Below are 8,624 nucleotides of genomic sequence, written 5' to 3'. Positions count from 1 at the left end.
TTCAAAATTCTCTCAGTAAATATGTTGTAAAAGTAACAATAATAATAATAATAATAATAACGTATACTTTATTTATCCCAGTAGGGAAATTACTCTCTGCATTTAACCCATTCACTCTAGTGAAGCAGTGGGCAGCCACCAATCAGGCGCCTGGGGAGCAGTGTGAAGAGACGTTACCTTGCTCAGGGGTACCTCAGGGTAGCCGTTCAGTGGTTTCGAATGCCCGAATATGTACTTTTTTTTTTTTTTTAAATGACCAGTAGACAAAATGTCATAATATAAACACTTAAATGTGTATTTCAAACAATTTACAAGCAAAGTAGCCAAACATCCACGTAAAATTGAGCAAATTATAAAAACAAGTTTGTGCATTTTTCTTGAACATTTACAGGATAAAATTAAAAGACAATAGTAGGAGAACAAATACAAGTTCAAATAAAAAGTATCAAACTTATACTATGTCCTGAGCATCATGTGTAAAATGACAAGTTTTAATTATCCAAAAAACGTCCTGTTACAATGATCATACTGCATAATTTTCAGTCACTGTGTTAAACATTATAAATTAAAATAAACCCAGTTTTCTTCACTTACATGACAGACTTTGGGCATCGGTGATCAGTCAGTCGATACGACTTGATGAGGTTTGCTTGAATTCTTCCCGGGTACAACTTGAAACAGCAGTTGTCGGGACCATTTGCATCTGAGAAAAAGACTTTTCATTACACTTACTCAAAAAACAAAACCTCTCTTTTAATGATGACATTTAAGGTAATCTTACTGTTGCAGTTAACTGCAGACAACAAAGCAGCTCCAAGGATGCACAGCAAAAGGAACTGAGTGGTTTTCATTACGATTCCTCAGGAGTTGATGATGATGATGACGATAAAGACAACAGCTGCTCTTCAGACGCAAGCAAGGGCTTCTAAATATTAGGTGGTGTGCTGTTACATTTATCAAGATCGATACTTTTTTTTTTTAAAGGTACATAGGGTGTCATTGGTGTGAAATTTCAAAAATTGCTGAAAATGCCTCTGACAGAACTTTTCATTCGGTTACATTGACAGGAAATGAAGCTGTGGTTTAACCCAGCGATGCAGCTCAAAGCATGACACTGTTAACAAAAAACAACTTCTACACCCCCCTCGCCCAAAAGTTAAAAAAAATATATGTCACAAAATATTAGGACCACAAAAAAAAAACACTAAAAAATTGGTGATCAGTCAGCTAATATGACTCCATGAAGTGTGCTTTAATTCCTCTTGGTACAACCTTCAGCAGCAGTTATTGGGACTATTTCCATCTGATTAAAGAAGATTAAGATCAAACTGTTTAAAACGTATAAAAATAAAAAAATATTGATGATCACCAGAGCTACCCCTCATCCTCCTTGTAGATAAGCAAATGGTATGAATTTCAAAGTCCACAGCTCTTTGTTCTCAAATTATCGCATTCCCAAGACTTTCAGAAAACTTGACCTCTGACCTTGAGATCACCTTGACTTGAGAAGGTCACAGTACTCAGACTTATACACTATTTTAGGTAGCTGCACCTGAGGTATCAATTTCAGAATCCTACACAAGTTATCTGATTCACAAACATGGGTGTTGATGCAGCCCGCTCATCTGGCAGGGTAGCCCCAAAATGTTGAGGAAGACAATGAAAATTTCTTTGAATTAAAATTTTTCTAAAGTGTTATACTTTATAGGGAAATTAGGGAATTTAACATGGAAAAAATTCTTTGTTTGCATAATTTTCAGTTTAGAAATCTGAACTTTGAGGCACCAGACAAAGAGCGATTCAGAAGACCCCTATGAGCAGAACACCAAGGGAACAGTTCACCCTGCCCAGGATAGGGTTACTGGGGCCCCGCCCCTGAGCCAGGCCTGGGGAGGGTGCCCGCGGACGAGCGTCTGGCCACCAGACGTCGGTCCATGGGGCCCGTCCGGGCACAGCCCGAAAAAGTGACACGGGTCCATCATCCTGCAGGCCAACAGGAGGCACCGTGCATTGTATGCCGGGCTGCAATCAGGACCAGAGGCCCTGGCGGACCAATCCCCGGCTACCAAGACTGGCAACTGGGACATGGAATATCACCTCTCTGGTGGGGAGGACCCTGAGTTAGTGTGTGAGGTTGAGAGGTGCCGGCTAGATAACTATTCTCCTGGAGAGGGCTTGGACTCTGTCTCAGTCTGGAGTTGCTCCTGGTGAGAGGCGGGCTGGAATGGGTATCCTAGTATCCCCTCAGCTTGCTGCCTGTACGTGGTGAAGAGAGAGCTGAGTGTAAAAGCAAAGCTCTCAATTTACTGGTCAATCTAAGTCCCTACCCTCACCTATGGCCGTTCAGTTGTTGTCTCGCTCTAACATCACAAGCTGCAGAGCTGCTGCGAGAACAGGAGTACACGAAAAGCTGAAACTTTCTATTTAAAAACTGTGTTTTATATTCAATTTCGATCTTTAGGAGGGGGAAAGACCCTACTATCTCAGTGTTGCAGAAGAAATCGAGACTAATTACATCAGCTTCTATTGTCCAATTTTTTGTAAGCCTGTTTGACTTGCAGCCTCAGTTTCCCATTCTTAGCAGCCGGTCTTGTGCTGCTCTATCCCATCTGCTCCAATTTATGACATGCTGTTCATTCAGAGATGCTCTTCTTCTTCTTCATTACCATGCAAAATTCAAATTTACTTGAATGACCTTATGTCCATAAGTTTAGAACCCAATTATATCTACTGTGGCAATTTAAATATTTAAGGAGAAAATAAGAATTAAAGTCTTCCAGGTTCCAATTTAAAATAAGTCATCTATATAATAGATGAGGCATGACCCCTTTTAGCTTCCGTTTTGGTTACATATATATATATATATATATATAAAACAAGCCGAAAAGCAGCACGAGGGATCAGTAAAGCTGCAGAAGAAGATCAGCAGTAGCTTGGGGGTATGCTGACAAATCCATGGATACAGATTGCTTCTAATTTCTTTCATTATGAGCAATAGCATTTGTTGTCTCTCTTGTATCAGTGCCTGTCACATATAAAGGAGAAGCTGCGCTGGTGCCAGATGGAGGTCAAGGTGAAGAGAGAACAACTGACTGAGGTGGAGGCCATGGTGGCTGGGAAGAGGGACCACCTAACCAGGGTCAAGCAAGAAAACAGTCGCCTGCACAGACAAAACCTGAGGTTGAAGGAGCAGCGTGGGCTTCTGGGCAACAGGGTCCTGCTGCAGGACTTTGAGGATACTGTGAATGCCTCTGACCAACTGGAGGAACAACTAGAACATCTGAAGTGCCGGCAAGCCGAGATCCTCTTCAGCTGTGGCGGGTGGAAGAGTCAATAATGACTAAAACTTTATCTCAGGTTTCAAAAAGCTATGAAAAAAATGAGAAAAGAACACATTTAGCTGGAGCTACCAGGAATGAGAACGAGCACTAGCCTTTACAGTTTGATACAGTGTAGAGTCTCACTGTAAACTAAGCCTGCGTGCAGTAAAACTTGGAAAACCATAATCTGGATAAGAAGTCATGGTCGGAATTCCATGCATCCTCTCAAAAAAGATTATCATCTTAGATAAGGTGACTCAGACATGTTGAAGCAATCTTAAAAACATTGATAGAAATAAAGATACATTTTTGCGCAGTTTTTGTATTTTAATATGAAAATTTACTTTTTTTTACCAGAAGGTTTTAGTGTATTTGTCCTGTAGTAAAAAGAAAAATAATTAATTAAATTTAATTTTACAAAGAAAACGTAGTAGCGGTTAATACTGTCACCTCACAACTAGAAGGTTGTATATTTATAGTTCATGGCTGGCTTCAGCTTCTGTGTGAGAATAACTGGTGATTTTGAATTGCCTGTAGGTGAAGATGTGAGAGCGACTGGTCGTCTGTCTTCTCTGCCACATGTGGATTTCATACTTCTTAAACGTTACCTTGACATCTTTGATAGACTTTCTAGCCAGAGATTGTGTTCAGCAATATTTAATCCAACTATTTATGGATTAAAAAGACAAAAAGACTTTGACAGCAATTGTATGAAATCCATAAATTATATGTATATATATATATATATATATAAAACACCCAGCACGCCCCTGCGGGCGGTTTTATCCTTCAAGCTCGGGTCCTCTACCAGAGGCCTGGGAGCTTGAGGGTCCTGCGCAGTATCTTAGCTGTTCCCAGGACTGCGCTCTTCTGGACAGAGATCTCCGATGTTATTCCCGGGATCTGCTGGAGCCACTCGCCTAGCTTGGGAGTCACCGCACCTAGTGCTCCGATTACCACGGAGACCACCGTTACCTTCACCCTCCACATCCTCTCGAGCTCTTCTCTGAGCCCTTGGTATTTCTCCAGCTTCTCGTGTTCCTTCTTCCTGATATTGCTGTCATTCGGAACCGCTACATCGATCACTACGGCCGTCTTCTTCTGTTTGTCTACCACCACTATGTCCGGTTGGTTAGCCACCACCATTTTGTCCGTCTGTATCTGGAAGTCCCACAGGATCTTAGCTCGGTCATTCTCCACCACCCTTGGGGGCATCTCCCATTTTGACCTCGGGACTTCCAGGTTATACTCGGCATAGATGTTCCTGTACACTATGCCGGCCACTTGGTTATGGCGTTCCAAATTCAAATTCAAATTCAAATTTTATTTGTCACGTACACAGTCATACACAGTACGATATGTAGTGAAATGCTTGGACAACTGCTCGTGACCTAAAGAAAACAAAAAAGGAAAAGGCTATGAATAAGATAGGAAATAAATATGAAAAATTAAAAAGGGTAAATTTAACTAGGAAGGAATAGAATATAAATTAAGGTTAAAAATGAAATAACTGTACAACACAAATTAGAATGAAGGGTAAATTTAACTGGGAAGAATAAGATAAAGATAAATATATAAATTAAAGTTGAAAATAAAATAACTGTACAACAAAATACACAATACACAATATAGAACTATATAAGAATGTATGAAGAAATCTAAATCTAAATAAATATATACACAATAACAGCAGCTGTACAAGTATTAACTGGAAATGAAGAATATAGTGAGCAGTGTTGTGCAAAACCAAAGTCCAGAAAGTCCAGTGTGTGTGTAAGAACTGTATGTGTGGGTCAGTACTGTGTGGTGGTGTGATTGAGAGACCGTATCGCCTGCGGGAAGAAGCTCCTCCTCAGTCTCTCTGTGTTGGTCTTCAGGGAGCGGAATCGCTTTCCTGACCTCAACAGAGAGAACAGTCTGTTGTTGGGATGGCTGAGGTCCTTCACGATCTTCCTGGCCTTGGTCCGGCACCGCCTGCTGTAGATTGAGTGCAGGTCAGGCAGCTCGGAGCGGATGGTGCGCTCAGCTGACCGCACAACCCTCTGTAGAGTTCGTCTGTCCTGCATGGTGCTGTTCCCGAACCAGGTTAAGATGTTTCCCGCCAGGATGCTCTCTATGGTGCACGAGTAAAAGTTCCTGAGCACCTTGGAGGGCAGTTGGAAGTCTCTCAAGCGTCTGAGGTGGTAGAGACGCTGTCGGGCCTTTTTCACCACGGTGTTGATGTGACAGGACCATGACAGGTCCTGCGTGATGTGAACTCCGAGGTATTTGAAGCTGTCCACTCTCTCCACTGGGCACTCGTTGATGACGGGGGTCTGGTAGTTCCTCTCCTGCTTAGTGCTGAAGTCCACTATCAGCTCCTTTGTCTTACTGACGTTTAGAAGGAGGTTGTTCCTCTGGCACCAGTTCTCCAGATTCCTAATCTCCTTCAGGTAGGCCGTCTCGTTGTTATCAGAGATCAGGCCCACCACGACGGTGTCGTCAGCAAACTTGATGATGGTGGTGGAGCTGGTAGTGGCCACACAGTCATATGTGTACAGAGAGTACAGCAGGGGGCTCAGAACACACCCCTGGGGGGCTCCAGTGCTGAGAGTGGTGGAGGCTGAGACATGTCCGCCCATCCTTACTGCCTGTGGTCTGCCAGTTAGGAAGTTGGAGATCCACTGACACATAGATGAGCTGAGTCCCAGATGCTCCAGCTTGGTGGTGAGTGTGGAGGGAATTATGGTGTTAAATGCAGAGCTGTAGTCTATGAAGAGCATTTTAACATAATTCCCCCTTCTAGTGTCCAAGTGAGTGAGTGATGTGTGGAGGAGATGAGAGATGGCATCGTCTGTGGAACGATTTGGACGGTAAGCGAACTATAGTGGGTCCAGTGTGTCTGGTAGTGAAGAAATGATGAAGTCTCTGACCAGGCGTTCAAAGCACTTCATCACTACTGAGGTGAGGGCTACAGGGCGATAGTCATTGAGAGAAGCAGGGTGGGGTTTCTTTGGGACAGGAACAATGATGGACTCTTTGAAGCATGTGGGGATCACCGACTGAGATAAAGAGATGTTGAATATCTCAGTGAACACAGGAGCTAGCTGGTATGCGCAGTCTCTTAGGATACGACCTGGGATGCCGTCTGGTCCTGCTGCTTTCCTGGTGTTCACTCTCTTGAAGGCTCTCCTTACTTCATGCTCGGAGATGACGAGCACGTTTCCGGTGCTGGCAGTATCTTCCTGTCTGCAGCCGTTAGCGCCGCTAACACTAGCATTGTTGGAGACCTTAGCTGCAGCCTCGAAGCGAGCATAGAAAGTGTTCAGCTCGTCTGCCAGAGTCACGGCCGCGTTCGTCATACCGGTTGTTGGTGCTTTATAGTCCGTTATTGTCCTTAGTCCCCGCCACAGGCTCCTAGAGTCACTCTGTTGGAGTTGTGACTCTAGTTTCCTCCCGTAGCGCTGCTTCGCCTCTTTCACCGCCCTCCATGTATGCCTTGCCTGCTAGCATCTTGCACCCTGCTGTTATGTGCTGGATTGTCTCTGGGGCATCTTTACACAGCCTGCACCTGGGGTCTTGCTTGGTGTGATAGACCCCAGCCTCTATGGATCTTGTACTCAGAGCTTGTTCTTGTGCTGCCATGATTAGTGCCTCTGTGCTGTCTTTCAGTCCAGCTTTGTCCAGCCACTGGTAGGATTTCTGGATATCAGCCACCTCCTCTATCTGCCGGTGGTACATACCGTGCAGGGGCCTGTCCTTCCATGATGGTTCCTCGTCTCCCTCCTCTTTCTTGGGTTTCTGCTGCCTGAGGTATTCACTGAGCACTCGGTCAGTTGGGGCCATCTTCCCAATGTATTCTTGGATGTTTGTTGTCTCATCCTGAACTGTGGTGCTGACACTCACCAGTCCCCGGCCCCCTTCCTTCCGCTTAGCGTACAGCCTCAGGGTGCTGGACTTGGGGTGAAACCCTCCATGCATGGTAAGGAGCTTTCTTGTCTTTATGTCAGTGGCTTCTATCTCCTCCTTTGGCCAGCCTATTACCCCAGCAGGGTACCTGATCACGGGCAGGGCGTACGTGTTGATGGCCCGGATCTTGTTCTTACCATTCAGCTGACTCCTCAGGACTTGCCTGACCCTCTGCAGGTACTTGGTGGTTGCAGCCTTTCCAGCGGCCTCTTCATGGTTCCCAAGGTATTTATAAATCAGTCTCTAACACTGCAAGTTTACACTTAATGTAAAAGAGCTAGCGTCACAGCAAGAGAGTTACATGATGCTGATAGGACACTGAGGTGACTGTTTTTTTTAACTTCAGGCACAGAATCTTCTTTGGTTCAGTCTTTTTTTAAGACAGAATCATCCTAGTGAATGCACATCTCTATAGGGCAAACCTTAAAACTGTAACCTAACACAAAATACATTTCAGTGACGACCACATTTATTTAATTCCATATACATGTAAAAACCATCAGCACATATCTCCACCCTTTCTGCATACATTGAGAATCTGAAACATGGAAAACTGCACCAAGACCCAGTGCAGAAAAGAGTAGGCTTCACAGATAAGACAATGATTAAATCAGACACAGTATAAACCGAGGACCTGGAGTGGAAGTGGATTGCTAGGTGTCATGCAGGTGCACGGCAACTGTGGGCAGGCTAAAGCAGCTTAAATAACACACCCTATAGACAACTGCATAGAGACATCAGTTGTTGTGTGAATGGCAGCTTATAACAACCAATGTCTTTTAGTTTTGAAAAAATGTATACACATCATACACATGCTGTAGTGTAGTGATGAATATATCATGGCTATCCTCCTGGCACTTAACAGCGTACACTATATTACAGGTACAGAGTAATATAGTACTGTGACTGTTTGTGCCGGGGGACCTCATCCTTGTGAAAGGTACAGAGACACGGTGTTTAGAGAAAATGTGCCTTAGCTGTTCCAATACTCCTGACACATAAGCATCACTGAGTGTTTTCACTTAGGCAGCAGTTGTCCTTCTTTCTTGCATGGGCTGGAGTTTTCTTTAGGTGCCTTTCCAGCTTTGACACATGTCCAGCTGGGATAGCCTCCATTATCATTAATGGAGCTCCAGTGGAGAGCGTGCAGTCCTTCAAGTATCTCGGTGTCAACATCTCCTCAGACCTGACATGGTCTGCCCACATTCAGGTCCAGACCAAAAAGGCTAGGCAGTGCCTGTACAACCTACGACAACTGAGGAAGTTCAGGGTCTCTCCAGTGATCCTCAGGACTTTCTATACAGGTGCTGTGGAGAGATGTGAGAGATTTTGAAGGACCCATCCCATCTGTTGCTG

The sequence above is a fragment of the Astatotilapia calliptera genome, chromosome 3, assembly GCF_900246225.1.
Source record: "Astatotilapia calliptera chromosome 3, fAstCal1.2, whole genome shotgun sequence".
Classification (NCBI taxonomy): domain Eukaryota; kingdom Metazoa; phylum Chordata; class Actinopteri; order Cichliformes; family Cichlidae; genus Astatotilapia; species Astatotilapia calliptera.
Note: the sequence above shows the minus strand (reverse complement) of the source record.